The 18,879-nt window shown below is 40.4% G+C and overlaps 1 protein-coding gene across 1 annotated transcript in view; it reads right to left on the bottom strand.

Annotated features, from left to right (window-relative positions):
• The window catches only part of LOC122808532, a 1,295,413-nt gene that overhangs the window by 116,791 nt on the left and 1,159,743 nt on the right, over nucleotides 1-18,879 (bottom strand). The gene's annotated exons all lie outside the window — the stretch shown is intronic.

Consider the following 18,879-nt stretch of genomic DNA (forward strand, 5'->3'; position numbering starts at 1 on the left):
GATGTTGAACTCTGGTAAGGTTTCTATTCCCACGCATGACACTTGTGGATGTTTTGTGTGTATTTTTATGTCTGTGTAGGGAGCAATGCATTTTAGGCTAGTCACACTCAATACAATTCAAATGCCTTACTTTGGCAATCCTGCTGATGTCATTCACTGTGAAATACACCTTTTGGGAAAGGGCACACCAGCAATCCCTGTGGTATATCCTAAAACAACATCATACTGTAGTGTGATGTTGAACTCTGGTAAGGTTTCTATTCCCACACATGACACTTGTGGATGTTTTATGTGTGTCTCCATGTCTGTGTATGGAGCAATGCATTTTAGGCTAGTCACACTCAGTACAATTCAAATGCCCTATTTTGGCAATCACTGTGAAATACACTTTTGGTGAAGGGGCACATTAGCAATCCCTGTGGTGCATTCTATAACAGCATCATGCTGTAGAGTGATATAGAACTCTGGTAGGGGTTCTATTCCCACACATGGCAGTTGTGTATGTTTCTATGTCTGTGTAGGGAGCAATGCATTTTAGGCTAATCGCACTCAGGACAATTCAACTGCCCTACTTTGACAATCCTGCTGATGTCATTCACTGTGAAATACACCTTTGGGGAAGGGGCACACCAGCAATGCCTGTGGTGCATCCTATAACAGTATCATGCTCTAGTGTGATATAGAACTCTGGTAGGGGTTCTATTCTTACACATGGCAGTTGTGTATGTTTCTATGTCTGTGTAGGGAGCAATGCATTTTAGGCTAGTCACACTCAGTACAATTCAAATGTACTACATTGGCAATCCTGCTGATGTCATTCATTGTGAAATACACATTTGGGTAAGGAGTATTCCAGTAAACTCTGTGGCATATCCTATAATGGTGTAGTGCTGTAGTATAATATACTAGTTAGGTAGAAGTTCTAATGCCAGACACAACATATGTGTGTGTGTGTGTATTTGTGTTTCTCATTCATATCCTTTATGGTAGTGGTTGTGAGTGTGAAACAACTGGACTCAATGTGGAGTGGGTTTTGCAAACTTCTAATATGGTAGGCCAAGTATATATCACAATATCCACCATACAGAGATAACAGATGTGAAATAGCTGAGGGGCTGGGGTGAAAATCCATACCCCTAAATGTGACATCAATGCCAGCTGAACGATGTTAGCAACCCTTGAATTTCCCAGGAAACACTCTCAACCCATGTCTCATACACGCACACTTGCCTAGGCAACTGCCGCTATGTTGGTAGTACCCTGCATATTGCCCACTGATAGTAACCATGGTGTGATTGCAGTAGGCTTCATAGGGCATGGCACCCTGTTCATCAGTCCAATAGGCATGTACATGCTGAAAGTGCACCTCCCCCATGTTCTCCACTGGACACTTGCAACACCTGTGGTACCATCAAATGTGAACCACAAAGCCCTGTATGGACAGATGCCACTGACTACAGGGAATACCAGTATCAGGCTATCAATGTAGGTGCAGTGTCAACCTGCTGTCCAGTAACAGTTCCCACCACATGAGGCCAGGACTGGCACATCTGATGATAACAATCTGTGTACACAACATGGGCCAGACACTCCAGGTACAGTTCCACATGTCACCGTACATGCATGTGGGAGGTGTGCACATCCCAGGCACTGTACTGTGCATGTACTTATCATGGACTAAGGAACACATACATGGCAAGCAATGCACAGCATTGGCCACACACAATAGTAACCCAGGTGACTGGATGTTGAATACAATACCCACCTGTGTGGGCAACTCCAGACACTACACCCCTGAGCCACAATGCAGACCATTGTCATGTGGCCTGATGCCAAGGAATACCCATCACCTAGCCTTGTATAGCCATCTGGCACTGTCAACCACAACACACCTGTGAAGAAGTGCACCCATGCATGTCAGTACTGACATGCACCCATGCATGTCAGTACTGGAACCCATGTCTGTGTGTGGTGTATGATGCATATGACCACATTCACACTCACCACAACCCCCATTGGCATACTGAAGCATGCTGTCTGATGTCAGACACCTCTACATATCATTTGCACATATAACCTCTGTATGACCCCTGTGGTGCATGTGATACCTGCACAGTACTGTGTTGTGGCAATCCCACTAGTGATGAAGTGTATTCCTGGCCCTGCTAGGTGTGTCAATGTGTGTGTGTCCTGGTGAGAGTGTAGCTGTGTTGATGCTGACACCTGTGCATGCAGACAGGCATGTGTACTACACCTACCACATAGCTACCATATCCCTGTTGAAGATGTCACTCACCATCACATATACATTCTGAGGGGTCCCCAACATATAACCTATGTGGCGATAACTGCATGGACATGTGATAGCACTACATAGTTGCCAGGGATTTGATACCCTGTACTGGTAGGTGTGTGATACAAACATGCTTAAGTTTTACTCTTCCACCCCTCCCTGGCTTTTCTGTGCTCATGTTTTCATACATGCCATGTCAGTGCTATGTTTATGAGGGAACACCCATCTGTAGGGCCATCTGCAGACTGGCCAATGTGTGGTGCCCTTTGTTTCAGGTGTTACCTACAGAGCACCTATCTGTGAACTGCAGATGGTAGTGTGAGGAATGCAGTCTGTAGATGATGACAGCCGTGAGAGTTACTGACTTCATATCCCTCATAGGACATATGGTGCAACAAACCCTGTCATAACAGTAAATGTATGAGGTTATCACAGCAACATGTCTATATTGGCCCTGTGTATGTGCATCCAGCCACAACCCTGTCAACCTTTATACATATGTCATGCAGTAAGGGGTGCATATGTATTGTACACCATAATTAATGACATCATATCTGATAACAAGCCAGTGAGATATCAGACTGCTACACATGTAATGTTTAGTAGGGGTTATATATGATGTCATAACCTGGACATTCTGTGGTTGTGTGTATAGTACTGAGGTCTGTGTACTTATGGTGATTGTCGGCAGTGTGTGTATTGTTAATATGTACCTTGGCCTGTGTACAGACTGTGGTAGATGTCATTGTTCTTGGTCCTGTTCTATCTGATGTTGCATGCTGCTCCACTGTATGTTACCCTGTTGTCTTACATGTTTGTAGGGCCATACACGCACAAAGGTCCCATACCACAGACAGGCATCAGACCACACTGTGTAGCGGCTCAGTATATGTAGGGTTAGGGTGTGAGTGGCACATATGAGATTGGTGTTGAACAGATAGTCCATATACTGTAATAATACACTAGCATGCCATATGTTGCTGTGGCTGTGTTCACATTGGTTGTGGTTATGCACTTTCACACAGGTGTATGTTACTCTGTGCTGTCACATGCCTGTAAAGCCTGCTATATATGCAGGTACATGTGCATTCCCCATAGGAAATGAAGGCCAGTGTTGAGCCGGTCTGCCTGTAGCCTGCACAGTGCTTTGTTACATGCCTAGCAGCTTAGTGTATTTACCCAGTGAGATGTAATGTCCAGATACTTGCCAGATGTACTGCTACCAGGCCACCATAACAGTTATTTATGTCAATATCTAGTGGGTGGTATGTGGCCATGGCACCTCTGTACCAGCAGTTATTATGTGGCAGGACAGACAGGGATGTGTGAATGCATATCCTATGGGGGCACATGTATACCAGTAGTTACGTGTTATGCCCATCTACATGGCTGTTAACATCCACATTGTCAGGATTGGTCCACATGTCCTACACTAAGGGGTTATGGGTATACCTCTGGACTGTCCAGGGTATGTCAGACTGTCCACATATATTGGTCATTATCGCTGCTGTAGTCCAACATGAGCATTATGTGCTAGCAATGGTACTGTACTATGATATCCTAAGGATGTCTCTCAGTAGCCAATGGCACATATGTTAACAGCAGATGTGACCTCCCACACACACACCACATCTGTGAAGACAATCCCTATTACAGTAGCAATACTCTACAAATATACCTGCTATACATACCTGACATCCCTTTGCACTACGAAGTTGGGACTACAGGGGCTGAGGTAGGGCTACACTCCATGTTCAGGACATATGGTATGTACATATACTTATTCAGATATCTATATAGACATACACATATACATATCGACATACATAGATGGATATGTATATGTACATAGATATACAAATAAACACCCAGATATATACATATACAGAGCAATACATGTCTACACATATACAGATAGAGATGCATATGCACATAAACATCTGGATATCTACATATATATTAACAGTAGTAGGTATATCAGAATAGATGTGTATGCACATATAGTTATTGATATCTACATATATACCAACATAACTAGGCATATCTGTACACATAGGATTAGGATGTGCATACATATATAGCTATATATACATATATCTATATATACATATACATATATCTATATATACATATAGCGATATATACATATATTTATATAGGAACGCTACAGAATCCTGAAAGCCCAAAGTCCTGAAGACCATCAGGGGTAAGCTGTCTTAAGGTATATGGATGTACATTACCATACAATCCACCTTGGTTAAATGCAGGCCTGCTGCTACCTGCATACAGACTGCTCTATTTGTCAGTGTGCTTGTGATGGTGTCAGCTGTGCCTTGTTATGTAACAGTTTCATCCCATTGTGTCAACTGAGGTCTTCACCCCCTAGGGATTGTATACAGAGTGTAGATAGAGGCTGCTAAACTATACATCTGCATTACTTACTGTTAATTGTTTGGTATCCTGTGGCCCAATTTGTTGTACTACTTGGTAGCCTTGGCCTGGACAGCAACATTTGTTACCTTTTCCAGTATAGTATAACTGTTTCACAGTTGCATTACTCTGTTTATATGGATGTCCGTGTCTAAACAGCTATACGACATGGCATATACAACTGTAATAGTACATAAATAAAGCTTTCCCATTTATACAAACTTGTGTGTGGTGTTATATCCTTTGATTTCTCTGTGGGTATATGTTGCAGGCAATGATTGTCATTTCTATGGGTGGCTCATACACTCTCCAGTTGGTAAGGTGGTAACTGTAGGCATAGTGGCTGTTCCTTATTGTGTATATGTACTACATATGTATCTTACTATACATGTGTCTGTATGTGTATGTGTAGTTACATATATATATATATATATATATATATATATATATATATATATATATGGGTCTACTTTGTATAACCGAACTTCCGATTCACTGACACACAATTTACCGACCCCAAACAACCGAAAACACACAACACCGACAAACACCAACAACTCAAAAAACCGAACACCATTACACCGACACAAAAAACGTAAACTACACATTGCACACAATAACATATCCACTAACCTTAACCTAAACCCTAACCCTAACGTCCGACACTACCGCACACTTACCCAACCCGCACCCTAACCCTAACTCACTTAACCCACCCCTAAACCTCAAACCCGTCACTATCGCACACTTACCCTACCTGCACCCTAACCCTAACTCACTTAACCCACCCTAAAACATTAAGCCCGTCACTATCGCACACTCAATCCACCTGCATACTAACCCTAACACACATAAACCTTCCCTACACTACACTCCGTCACTATCACACACTTACCTTACCGGAACCCTAAGTCCGACACTACCGCACACTCACCTTTCCCACACCCTAACCTAAAATCCCTCACTATCGTACACTTACCTGTCCGCTCCCTAATCCTAAATCCATCACTATCGCACACTTACCGGATCGCGCTCACATGTTGCCGTTGTCGGTCTTTTGGCTGTCGGAATATCGCCTTTTCGATCACCTACCTGTTCGGTCGTTCCGTCTCGATCTTCTGGGTGTCAGTGAAATGGCGGTTCGGTTATTCGAAGTAGACCCATAGATATATATATATATATATATATATATATATATATATATATATATATACATATATATATATATATATATATATATATATATATATATATATATATATACATATATATATTTGTGAATATCTGTATCTGCATATATGTGTCTGTGTATATGTATCCTAGGGATACCCATGTTGTGTCTGGTCCTGGTTATGAGATCTGCAACACTTGGTAGTGTATTGCAAGGGGGATGTGTTTGGCTGTGGGGGGTATACCTATTCGTACAAGACGTATATTGTTTGGGGCCTCTCAACCCCATTAATGGTGCATGTGGACACATATGTTTTTGTTATTTTCCCATTGTTATCTACAGATGTATGTCCATATATACCTATCAATATATATATATATATATATATATATATATATATATATATATATATATATATATATATATATTGCTTACATATATATATATATATATAACTTGCTGTATATATTTAGACATATAGATGTAGAAATATATATCTATAGATGTAGGCATTTGCATGTATATATGTTTATATATATATATATATATATATATATATATATATATATATATATATATATATGTTCTATCTGTTTAGATATTAACATATTTATACACACACACATACATCTACATGTTGGAATACATTCTCTGTACTGCTGAATGACTGGCTGGATGATATGTTTGTGAATACGTCAATGTTACATATATCTGACATGGCTTAGTGGTAAAGCACTTTGTCTATGGTGTGCAGGGTCCTGGGTTTGAGCCTTGCAGAGGTTGTTTATTTTGTTGCTGGGCAGAACATGGGCCATTGGACACAGAGTGATTAAGGCACTTTTGAGCAGTTGTAAGTGGGTTTGCGTGAAGATAAGCACTGTTAACTTCCGGTTACAGTTTCTTATACTCAGTTAGCTTTTAATTTGCTTAACCAGTGCAGGCATTGCTTACCTCCATGCAAACAGGCTTAAACCCGCTTACTGCTGCTTAAAAGTGCTTACTCCCACTTAACCCCATGCTAATTTCTTTAAAAGAAAAAGGGGTTGATAGGAAAGTGGTGAAAAAATGGGCACAAAGAGGGAAAAGCAGTAGGCAAAATAGCTAGGGATGTGCAGGAAGGGTGTAGGAAAGGTCCATAGCTGCCCATTTATTCTACAGCAGCAGCTGTGCATATACACTGAATATGGAGGTAGATTTGGACACTCAAACCCCTGGGAGGGGGTAAGGGCAACAATAATAGGTTGTGATGCCAATTAGACTGGATTACTTGTCCAGTGGACACGTGTGTGAAATGGACAGCTGTGTATGGGGCAAGAATTTTTTTTGGGAGCAGATTGCCCTTTTTTTGTTTCAGGTGAGAGTAGGATGTTGGGGAGGGGTAGTATGTACATTTGGTGAGGTAAGTTGGGTAGGTTAACAGACAAGACAAACAAGATGCATACAGGGGTCATACATGACACATGTGAGGGGTAAACAACTTGATGGGTAGGGGTGTTGGGAAATCAGTGAGACTGAGGTCCCCATCCATGGGCAGTCACCACTGCACCTTCACAGCCTCAAAGGTGCCTGTGCTGGGGGCTAAGTCACAGAGTCAGGCTGACCCTCTAGTCATGACACACGGCCCTTGAGCTGGCATAGCAGATCAAACTGCTGGTTGATCTTTCTACGCACCACAACCCTGACCTGGTGACTGGTGACAGGTGCCTGTCCACACCTGCTTCCGGGGGAGCAAGCCCCATCCCCTGAGGCAGTTCCACCCGAAGGTGGTGCAGGACCAACAGACAGGGAGTTCCCGGGTTGGGCCCCAGACATGCTGGTGCCTGGTGCCACGGCAAGCTGAGGTGGGACAGGTGGGTCTGCTGGGCCTGGCCTTCTCAAGTGTGCTATATTGTTTAGATTTCATCATCATATGTGGGTTAGTAATAGTTAACACATTCCAAGGTTAGGTGTAACAGCATGCATAGATATTTCCATTAACCCAGACACTAGATACGGAACAGTTGCATAGCAAACAGAACACATGCATATATGGGATCACAGTGGTAATAAGAACAGCATGCAGGGACATTGATGGCACCATGCCACCAATTTTGGAATAATTCAATATAGCACATGCATGGGAACCATTAAAATATTTATCAAACAATTGGACATTATCAGAACATAGGTGTCATTACATACCAGTTGGGGTGGGTATGTTGATTATTGTTGGAGATATGGTGGGAGGGAGAGAAGATGTCAATTAACAACTAGTATATTCCTGCAGAACACATAACTTTCCTAGTCAGTGCTGTTATCTGTACCTTACAAGTCTTACTACACTACCCCATAGTCTTAGTTTGGACAGTGATATGGCTGTCATCACCCTTACACATGAACTGGTTTTACCTGCAGTATACACCTCTTACCTGATATACCTGTGGAGGGAACGTTTGTTAACACTAACTGTTTCTACACATACTCCCAGATTCCAGGTTGATGTTGTGCACATAGCTATCTAACTCTTTCTGCACAGACTCTGGCTATGTGTTGACCACATGCTGGTGTGCCGGGACATATCTAGAATATTTCCCTCTTCCACCTTTAGTGACCTGACACACACACATATACATGCTTTCCTACACAGTTATATTATGTAGCACAGTGTGGGTGACAGTGATCAGTGATACTTTATTATTCAGAGAAACTGCAACACTCACAATTCCATACAATACCAGAGTGAGCAGTACCAGTACAGGTTATAATGGTCTTTATTTCTCAGCACAGTGCTCTTATCAAACATACCTGTGGGAGCAATGTTTGTTAGCACTACCTGACTATTGCCACACAATGTTCCAGATTACACATTAATATTATGCACATACATATCACTCTATTACTGTACACACTCTGGTCACAGCTTGACAACATGGGAGTGTAAATAGGACATACTTGAAATATTACTCTCCTAACAGTTTCAGGGGTTCCTACAGCAACAGATGTGTTCTCATAGATGTTTGACAATCACTTGTATTCCCTGTTTGCTGGCTAAACATCTGGGATCATCCCACAGACTTACCAGGGGGGCATGGGGATAGGCAGCAGATATGGGCACATATACTGGACATTCTGGCCTCATCTGTACATTTGTGGGGTAGGATTCTGTATGCTGCCTACTTCCACTCCCAGGATTCAGACTATGTCTGTGTCTGCTATGACTTAAACACTGTCTATCATAGCTGTGTCTGCTAATTAGCTATTGGGGTCTACTTTATTTACGCAAAAGCGTAAAACTGCAAATACATATGGATCAAACCATATACGTTGAAAGTGCAAGCCATTGAAAACTGTAAACGGAAATCTCCGTAGGTGGAGATTTCCATTTACTTCAATGTAGTGTGATCTCGGAGTTGGTATATTTAAAGAGTGGGGTGTGGGGGATGCAGGGGGGCTTGCCCCCCTGCCTACATCTTTTTTTTCTGTGTATTTTTTTTCTTTATTAACTTTCAAACGTATAAGAGTTCGATGCATATGTGTTGATATTTATGCATTCGAACTTTTGAACGTTCGAGTTAATAAAGTAGACCCAGATATTGCTGTATATCTCCTATCTGCTTTCTGTCTTATTAATCCCCTGTGCTTTTGCATTCTGACCTTGTATAACAACACTCTTATACAGATTTCCTAGACAGTTATATGTTGTAGGACAGCGTGGATGACAGTGATGTGTAATACCTCATTATTCAGAGCAACTGCATCATTCGTGATGCCATACAATACCAATGTGAACAGTACCAGTAATGAATATCATTCTTGTATTTCTGGGCACAGTGTTGGTGTCTGACAGACCTGTGGGAGAAATGTTTATTAGCACTACCTGAATGTTCCCACACAGTACCAGATTCCACATTACTATTATGCACATGCATATCACTCTGTTACTGTACACACTCTGACCACAGTGGGACAAGTTGGGGTGTAAATGGGACATATGTGGCTTCTTAGTCTCATAAGGTATTGGGGAGTTGCTAGTGTGCCAGCTTTGTTCTCATAGATGTGTGTCAATCAGTTGCATTTCCTGTTTGCTGCCTATACGTCTGGGATCATCCCACTGATTTCCCAGGGGGACAGGTTGATAGGCGACAGATATGGACCACTTTACTGGACATTCTGGACATATCTGTACAGTTGTGGGGTATGATTCTGTATGCAGACTACTACCACTGGCAGGATTCGAATCATGGCTGTGTGTGCTAAAAAAAACAACAGTTTACATCTCAGTTGCATGTGGTATTCATTTTTTGTTGTCTGCATTTTTCTTGTTTACTGTCTATGTATCTCTCACTTGTACTAAATGGCCTCTGGGGATTACACCTCTCATATACAGGCATTCCTACACATTCAATTGATGGTGCATGGTGGGGGTAACAGTGCTTCATATAACAGTACTATTACATGTTTGCAAATCTACATTACCATATGGTACCAGAGTATACACATGCAGTCCAGCCTTTATTGTGAGGCTATTACACTTTTATTTACATACAAATGACATGAGACTCTTCCTGCATTATTCTCTAGTGTATGCAGTACTTGCCTTGAGCAATACAGGTTTTATACAGGCAATTAATTTACTACTACTTTTAGTTCTATGACAGTAAACGCATGAGTATTACTGACCTGCCTTGCGTCCGACCTCGCCAGGCGACTGACGTGGGCCTCCTGGTTCGCAGCCCACTCCACTGCAGCTGTGGGGGACATAAGATGAATATTTAGCCATACCTATCCATGATATACCTGAGCTGGCAATTATTACACACATACTGGGGTGATACTTACACACAACTGGAACATCTCCTGCCGCTCTAGCCTCTTGGATCCACTCCTCCAAGAGGCTCCCCTTACACTGCTTCAGGTTGGCATAGTGATTCCTGACCTGCTCACCAGCTTGGGGTATGCCAGTGGCACTAGTGGGGTCATGGGTGAGATGGTTCCAGGCCTCAGCCTTATATTGAGAGCCCTGGTACTGGCTCTGCAACAGTCTCTGATCATGGTCTTTGACAAGGAGTCTTGCCATGACTCTGGAATCCTGGATGCACCAGCGCTGTGCACGAAAATGCACACCTTCTCCCCTTACTGCCATTGTGCCTGCAAGGGGAAGCTACAACCGGTTATGAAATGTATTCCTGCCTCTTGGGTTTAAGTAGGGCCAATTTCCCTGCACTTTTCTGTGATTGGCCGGTTTTGATAAGGCTAGGCTATGGGCAAACATGCTTACCTAGGGTTGGCATTGTTTAAAGGGGTATAACACTGTTCACAGTGAGTTAGCTGACCTACACATTGCTTACATTTTCTGAGCTGGCCTGTGCAATGCTTAGCGTTGCTTACATTAGACTTTGCATTATAATTCCTTTTTGGCATTGAGTTATTATTCATTACACCTTATATGTATGCCTGGTATCCATGATTCATGTGTACATACACTGTATGGGGTCCTTGTGTTTTATTAGGGGCTTCAACACTCTATTACAATTACACCTGACTTCTGGCCTTACTGCTGTACTCCGGTTCACATATTTATGTTATGTAGTGGGTTAAGGCACATATGTCTGTATACTGATTCTTTTCACAGGTTCAGTTTGGTGTTACTATGATGAAGACTTGTTTGCTGATACCTCATTCTTCTGTACTTCTGTGATACCTTGGTGGTTAACTACTGTGACTATGGTGTATACGGTGCTGGGTTTGAGATCCGCTTGGCTGTTTGTTTTGTTGATGGCCAGAACAAGGGCCATTGGATACAGAGTGATTAAGGCACTTTTGAGCATTTGTAAGCAGGTTTGCGCGATGGTAAGCACTGCTAACCTGCCGTTACATCTGCTTACAGAGAGTTAGCTTCAGAATTGCTTAACCAGTGTAGGCATTGTTTACCGCAGCACAAATGGACTTAAGCTCACTTACTAGTGCTTAAATATGCTTACTACTGCTTATTAGTGCTTATACCTGCTTACTAGTGCTTTATTCATTTTGACACTGACAACTCACATGTGCATTTACTGAAGTACTCCAGTTCATCCAGTTCATAAAAATATGTTATTTAGTGGGTTATGCAACATAAATATTAGTCATAAAGTGCTTTACCATGAAAAATCGAATGTGCTGCATTGGGACTCGAACGTGGAATGCCTGCTCATAAGGCGAATGCTCTGCCCACTACACTTTTGCTATTTTTCTTCATTAGCATATATCTTCCTTTTTATCCTCTTCAGCTATTTAACTGCATTAACTGTAGCTAATCGATGGGCACACGCGTGCCCCTACAGTTAGATTTAATCGGATTTTAAAATAAAAAAAATAAAGGGTTTGTTCATTTTATTTGTAATTACGTGCTGTTGTACATGAGGGGGAATGTTGGTGGGGATATGCGGACACCTATGTGTGGTCTCGCTCATTTCTTACCCCTTTCTGGTGTTCTTCATTGTGAGGGCATGTATATTCTGAGAGCTCTGCTCTTAGACATGCCCCCTGCACTCTTACATGCTCCATGTAAGATTAGGAGCTCAGGCAGCGTGCCTCATTACTATGCATGGCGCGCTGCCATCCTGCTCCTAAACGGCCAACTCCATGCAGGACTAAACTAGTCCTGCATGGCGGAATAGTAAATCTGGGGGAATATTAGAGCTCATATTATAAGTCACCAGCAAGGAGTTAGTAAAAATTACCCCTACCATGTCCAACCTGTACATCCAAGTGTGAGTTGATGTTATTGTAGGTTTCTTGTGCAACTTCCAATAGGGGGTTATATTTAATACCTTAACCTTCTACCACAGTTTTTTGGATGGTGTTTAAAAAATCTAAAGGATAATCAGTACCCAAAAACATCTTAAAAATGTTGTCGACTTCCACCAGAAAGATGATATATTCAGAACTAATCCTGGCAGCTGTCACCAACTGTCCCTTACAGATGGTTTTCATACAATGGTGAGGGTGACAGCTATGGAAATCCAAATAGCTGTTGGAAAAGGAGGGTTTCCTATACATTTTGAACATAAAACATGTTCATTGGTTCTCCTTAATAACAGTTGCATCCAGAAAATTTACTTCATTAACAGAATAGGTGTGGGTAATCCTCAAAAATGGTGTGGGATTGTTGATATAATTCACAATTTTGTCAGGAATGTCACTAATTCCTTTCCATAAAATAAGAATGTTGTTGAGGTATCTGCAGCATTGGTGCCAATATTCCTGATACTGGGACTCAAACACGTATTGTTTCGCCCAACTACACATAATAGTTGTGTAAATAGGTGAACAATTGACACCCATAGTGATGCCCTTTGCCTTCAAATAACCTGAAATTGTTGGACAAAATTTCATCTATACTATCAACTAAGAAATTTATCATATTGTCCTCCAATTTAGTGAACTCAACAATATAGAATGAAAAAATCCAACCTGGTTTTGTGTGGTATAGAAGTAAATACATTTGATAGATTACTTTAAACCATATGAGAGTGAAGTAACTAGTTTCACTGAAACAAAGCAGTCAGAATTGGAGAATGCAGCCCTTTCTGGTATGTTTCTAGAAAAGACTGAAACCTTACACCACAATCCAACTTTTTATGATGCAACATTAAAAAGTGGAAAGAGCAAGAATTAGCCAGGATTACCTGGACTTTAAGCAAGGGAATATATTTGAGTGTCTGAGAGCACAAGTGGATGCAAAAATGAAGGCTATAAATCCTGAAATGTCTAAAACAGCTACAATTACCATTTCTCAGAACTTTAAAGATTTGTGGACAGCTCACAATGCTAAAGAAATCAGATCAAGGTGGCAAATATATACCACAAAGCCCTCAAAATGACATAACCTCAGAAATGAGTGAGACAAAGCCAATACGAATGGTTATGGACTTTATTTTAGTCTTTAAATCTTTAATTTAGGAATGAAACCTAAGGAAAATGCCTCTCATATTCTGTTTTTTCTGGATCTACCTGCTCATCTCAGATAACATCTCCCATACAAAACTCGGTCAGTGCATGGAGGCAGGAAGAAAAGGAAAGTTATACATTAGAAGGATTAATATCTTGTGACATCTTGGTTGTGAATTTCTCTAAATGTTCACTAAGTAGAGCGCATGTGTCCTTATTGAGAAAAGGGCTAACATTCATTCCAGGCCTTAAATCTTGATTAAGTGAATTTACATTAGATATAAAATGTTTTGGCAGAAACATCACTCTTAAGAATATGTTTGGTCAACACAATAGGGAGGAGAGTCCTATTATCTTCAAGAAATCTAGTACCTTTGTACCACCCTTTCATCCAGTGGTTGAGATGTTTACACATATGTGTGAGACTGATGTAGCCAACATGAGACATAGGAATAACTATAAAGGCTTCTACAATATGAATACAGAAGGAAAAAAGAGCACTGGATGAGTTGATGCACAATGATGCTATCATTATTAAGCCAGCTGATAAGGGAGGGGCCATTGCTGTTATAGATGCAGATGACTATCATATGAGAATGGCTGAAATGCTCAGTCATACATGTACCTATCTGAAAATACCAACATGGGAGCTCAAGAAAATCATCCAGAAAGTAAAAGACACTTACCATGATTTGCTTATGATGAGGATTATCAGTCAGGACCTCTATGAATATCGTATGCCCAAACATCATATGACACCTACTATCAATGGCCTGCCCAAGATACACAAGGATAAACAAAACCCACTCCTACATCCGATTGTCTATGTGGGTGGATGGCTTACAGAACCATTTATGTGCAGCATTGACTAAAGAAAGTTTTAACCACTACTGTACTAAGGGACACCTCACAGTTTTAGAAGCTCTGTATTGTTGTGTACAAACATTGAGCAACACCATGGATCTTATAATGGTTACCACCGACATTAAAAATCTATTTATAGTAATCCCTAATGACCATGACATTGGAGCTACTAAGGAATTGTTAAGACAGAGTGATGTTCTAGATGGCAACACTGCTCTACAGGTGTGTCTACTTTTGGATATTATACTTGGTAATAATATCTTCCTATATGGCTATTGGCAGAAATGGGGAGTGGCAATGGGTACTTCATGTGCCAACAGCTATTCCAATATAGTGAATTTTCCAATGGGTATCTGACTATATATATTCAATGCCAAGAATATGTGGAGGGACAATATTGTTTATTATGGATGATTTGTTGATGACATTTTTCTCTTGTGGTGTGGCAGTGATAATGAACTTTCTTGCTTTGTTGAGTACATAGCAAATACCACCACTTTTTTGGAATTTGATGTCCACAGATCCATTTGTGTAAATGATTTTCTAGATGTAGCACTATTATTGGATGATTAAGGAAGATTTAATACACAGATACATAAAAAATACTCCTGGAAGAACCACCTTCTGTATAGGACAAGTATGCATTCTGTGCATGTATACCCGCATATTATCAATGGACAGTTACTTCATACCCCCAGATTATGCACTGATGAAGACATATATATGAAGGAATCTGAACAGTTAGTGAAATGTCTTCATGTTTGTGATTATAAATAACAAGAGGTCCAGCAGGGACTTGTGACCACTAGGAATATGAGAAGAACAAGAGGACATCCTTACTTTTCAGAGAATACTACATCAGAGCCAACCTGTCCCATACCACGCAAGATAACAGCAATAAAACTGGCCTAAGATGCCTGCTTACATATAGCAGTTATGTCTCTCAGGTTTGTGGGATTATTAAGAAGTATGGTGCATATTAACAATGGATGACAAAATAAAGGACATAGTGTGTGAAGTTCCGAGGTTTTGTTTTGAAAATAAGATGAATTTGAAGAGACTTCTCTGTTATAAGGATGGGGGTCCATCAGAGTAAACAACCCTGAAGAATGGGACTTTTCCCTGCAGGAAATGCAGGGCATGTGCTTCAATTAACAGTAGTAATTATTTTAGACATCCTGTTACCAAAATATTATATCAGCTGAAAACCTATGCAGACTGCAACCCCAAAAGCATTATTTATGTAGCTACCTGAACCCTCTGTAATGGATTTTATGTTGGTAAGACTAATCAACAGTTCAAAGATGGAATTCTACATCACCTCAGTGACATTAGACTAAGAAAAGACACCAGTGTTTTGTCTAAATATATCCAAGAGAATGTACAACACAAGTTTATATTTATGGCATTAGAATTAGTACATGATAATTTATTTATTTAACATTTGTTAACTGAGAAAGTCCAACTTGGAATGAGCCAATTTTCAGTGGAGGCCTGTGGAGAAATGCTCCAGATGCATGTCTTTGTAATGTGGGAGGAAACTGGAGCATCCAGAGGAAACCCAGAAGAATGCAGGGAGGACATGCAGACTCTGCAGAGAAGGCACCCCAGCCAAGAAATGAACCAGGGAACCTCTTGCTGCGATGTGACAATGCTACCAGTGCACCATTGCACCATCCACCTCGGGGTCATGATTTATATAATAAAACAGGTTTTGAAGAGGCAATGGATTGCTGATTTGCACGCTGGTCAGCTCACTGAATTGAATGTGATGATTCTTTGAAGCCACTGTTGAAAGGGAGGAGACTTCCTAGATAAAAATTTTGATTTTAATTGGCTTCTTTTTGCTTCAAAGGAAAGGAGAACTGGCAGTAATGCGGGATCTGATGAAGGCTCTTGGAGTTGAAAGCACTTATCCTTGTTTCTATGCCTGTGCTGTTTTTATGTAATTTATATTGTATTATTAGTCAATAAATGTTTCTCCACAGTGGCCTAGCTCTGCTTGTGACTTAACAGATGGTAAAAATAAAGCTTTGTTACTTAAATCAGTTAGTCAAATTTTTTCCTTCAAATTTATACTGGAAGGTTTTTATGTGGAAATATGTACATAGAATGGTAGTTACTCCCTATAAAATCTCCAGGTTTAGTAACTTTAATAAAATGACATATTCAGTTTGTTGGAGATGTAGTAAAGCTTGGACACATATGCTTATGGATTGTCAAAAATTAAATGTATATTGTGAAGCGATAAATATATTTTTAGGGGGTTATGGTGTGATAATTGTTCTTTAACTAGAGCAGTAATACAGGAGATGAGGAATATTCTACTTTGTGTATCTGTAAAAGCCAAACAGCAAACATTATTTTGGGCTCTCTTGGTAGTTGCCAGAAAAGTTAGTACAAAAAAATTGCAAATCAAACTCAGATCTTACATTTTTTTAAATGTAACAACAATATTATGTAAAACTGAAAAAGAAGTGATCAGAATAAGATCTACAAATCATGCTATGACTTTTACTTGTTGAGATAAACTTAAAATGCTCCTATTGAAATACCAAGATTCTTAATGTGTTAATTGTATAAGATTACCTTGATGATTCAATGTATTCCTATCTTTGTGTAACAATATGTGAAGTTGAATTTCTTCCTTTCTGTGTATACATTTAAATATGTTAAATTAATAAAAATTTTCTTAAAAAATAAAAACTGTAATCATACATGTATTAAAATAAGCAAACAAAGAAATGTGCTTTCACCCACAGGGCTTCATCAAATCACTATTAAAGCTAATAAACCATAAAATAATCCATAAAATCAATCATACTCTAAAAATAGGGGAAAAATCAACAAAATACGGAGAAAAAAATGCAGCTGACTATGTGTATGTATATGTTGTAGCAGAACAGTAAACAAGAAGTAATCATCAAAAATATCAAAAATACAGGCATAAAATAATGTCCAAGAAAAGTGAAGAATGGAGTAAGCATGTCATGTCAAAACCATCAATAAGATAAAATAAATATACTTATAAAATAATTTGTGGTCCAGTTCCCTAACCTGGAAAATGTATTTAAATGAACACACAGAATTAAGTCCAGGCACGTTGTAGGCATTAAGGTGAGTTTGCCATTCCAGTTCCTTCTTTTCAAGAATGGTATCACAATTCCCCTCACATGGGAATTTGGTATAATGATGGTGTATTGATGAATGCTGTTAGTGCATATGCTTTGCAAGTTGGGTGTGCAATGGATGAGAAAGAAAAAATTTGGAGTGAGTTGGATGAAGTGGTGATGAGTGTACCCAAGGGTGAGAGAGTGGTGATTAGAGCAGATTTCAATGGACATGTTGGTAAAGGGAACAGAGGGGATGAGGAAGTGAATGGTAGGTATGGTGTTAAGGAGAGAAATGCAGAAGGTCAGATGGTAGTGGAATTTGCAAAAAAGATGGACATGGCTATGGTGAATATGTATTTTAAGAAGAGGGAGGAGCATAGAGTGATATACAGGAGTGGAGGAAGATGCACACAGGTGGATTATATCCTATGCAGGAGGGCCAGTCTGAAGGAGATTGGAGAATGTAAAGTGGTAACTGGGGAAAGTGTAGTTAGGCAGCATAGGACAGTGGTCTGTAAGATGATGTTGATGATCAAGAAAAGGAAGAGGAGTGTGAGGGCAGTGCCAAGGATCAAATGGGGGAAGTTGAAAAAGGGTGATTGTGAGGTGGAGTTCAGGGAAGAGTTAAGACAGACACTGGATGGCAGTAAAGAGTTAGCAAATAGCTGGGTAACTACAGCAGAGCTGGTAAGGGAGACAGCTAGAAAGGTGCTTGTTGTGACATCTGGACAGAGGAAGGAGGACAAGGAGACCTGGTGGTGGAACAAGGAAGTACAGGAGAGTATACAGAGAAAGAGGTTGGCAAAGAAGAAGTGGAATTGTCAGAGAGATGAAGAAATTAGACTGGAGTATAAGGAGATGAGAAGTATGGCAAAGATAGAGGTGATGAAGGCTAAGGATAAGGCATATGGAGAGTTGTTTGAAAAGTTGGACATTAAGGAGGGAGAAAAGGACCTGTACCAATTGGCTAGGCAGATGGACTGAGCTGGAAAAGATGTGCAGGAGGTAAGGTTGATAAAAGATAATGAGGGAAACGTACTCAGAAGTGAGTAGAGTGTGTTGAGCATATGAAAAGAGTACTTTGAGGGGCTGATGAA

The sequence above is a fragment of the Protopterus annectens genome, chromosome 8.part0, assembly GCF_019279795.1.
Source record: "Protopterus annectens isolate FY-2018-M chromosome 8.part0, PAN1.0, whole genome shotgun sequence".
Taxonomy (NCBI): domain Eukaryota; kingdom Metazoa; phylum Chordata; order Ceratodontiformes; family Protopteridae; genus Protopterus; species Protopterus annectens.